Source organism: Pteropus alecto, unplaced genomic scaffold (genome assembly GCF_000325575.1).
Source record: "Pteropus alecto unplaced genomic scaffold, ASM32557v1 scaffold86, whole genome shotgun sequence".
Classification (NCBI taxonomy): Eukaryota; Metazoa; Chordata; class Mammalia; order Chiroptera; family Pteropodidae; genus Pteropus; species Pteropus alecto.
The window spans coordinates 10,504,261-10,505,544 of NW_006442109.1; the positions used below are offsets into that span (position 1 = coordinate 10,504,261).

A 1,284-nucleotide genomic window follows, 5' to 3' on the forward strand; every position below is an offset into this window, starting at 1 on the left:
TGCACTTCTTCACTTAACCTCAGCCTGACAGGAACTACCAATCCATTGCACAGAGGGGGCTTGGCATCAGGGTGGCCGGAGCATGGGAAGGAAGTTCAAAGCTGGGGGAAGATCTGAAAGCAGCCATGTGGGAATGAAGTGATGAGGCCAGCCTAGGGTCATGGGGGAAAGCAGGTGACTATGATCTAAGAGGGGTTTTAGAGAAACAAAGATGGACACTGAGGCCTAAAGAAACAAGGGGATGTGACTGGGAGAAGAAATGGGAGGAAAAGAGATAGGGATGCCAAAGGTGAGGTAGGGGATAGGGAGCTCTCGGCTGTGCGGGGAAGAGGTGGACAAGACCTTAGATGGCTCAATTATCTGGGGAGCTTTCAGCACCTGAGAATCATAACTGGCAATATTAGAAACTCAAGACCAGAGAGAGTGCAGGGCTGGGCTGGGCTGGACAGGAGACAAACCATGGGCCCAGGAAACCCCAGGAGAACTTCTCTTAATTGGGGGCCAGAGCAGATCAGGAGATGGAGTAACCTTGTCCCACATCCTCTGGGAGAAGGGGAGGGGCAACAGCCAGACAGCCCAGCCCTTACAACAGAGGCCTGGGGCAAGGAAGGGCAGCCCCACCTCTGTCAGCAAGAAAACACAGCAAATCATAGTGGCCTGACTTTGCCCCCTACTTCCACCCACTCCGAAAGAAGGGGCCACAATCATACTGTCAGGATCCAGAGAGGAGGCCCTCAGGCCCTATATTTTATAGAAGAGGAAACACAGGCTGAGAGGGGAAGTGACTTATCTACCATCCCACAGAAACACAGGGCCTGGCCTGGACAGAACCCTAACAGCTCAGCTGTCCCTGGGCAGTGGCCCCAGGAAGTAGGGAGATGAGTACTGATGGGGACACAAGCAGCCTGGTCCACCCAGGACTCCCCAGTTGGCCAGGGTTACCCCAAAAGTGAAGGCTTCATCTTTTCTTTCCAGTCATCCAGGCACAGACATATCCTCTTCCCTTTGGCTTGGAGAGATAGAAGCTGAGAACCCCTCAGAGGACAAGAAGCAAAGTCTTCTAGACTCAGCAGATCCCTCCTCTAATTTATCCATTCCACAGGCATACATTAAGTGTTTGCTGTGTGCTTGGATCATGGGAGAACTGAGTTTGCAAGTAAAGGGGTCACAGAGTGCCTGACCCCAACCCAGACCAAGAGGGTCCTGAGGGAGAAGAGGGAGGCTCAAGGGGCGCTGTTGGTCCAGGTGCCCAGCTCCTCCAGGGAGTCAGCCCTGCCAGGGGTG

At 53.7% G+C, this 1,284-nt stretch overlaps 1 protein-coding gene across 2 annotated transcripts in view; it reads right to left on the reverse strand.

Moving 5' to 3' along the window:
- Positions 1–1,284, reverse strand: part of PLEKHO2 (pleckstrin homology domain containing O2) — a 25,782-nt gene that overhangs the window by 19,546 nt on the left and 4,952 nt on the right. The window lies entirely within an intron of this gene.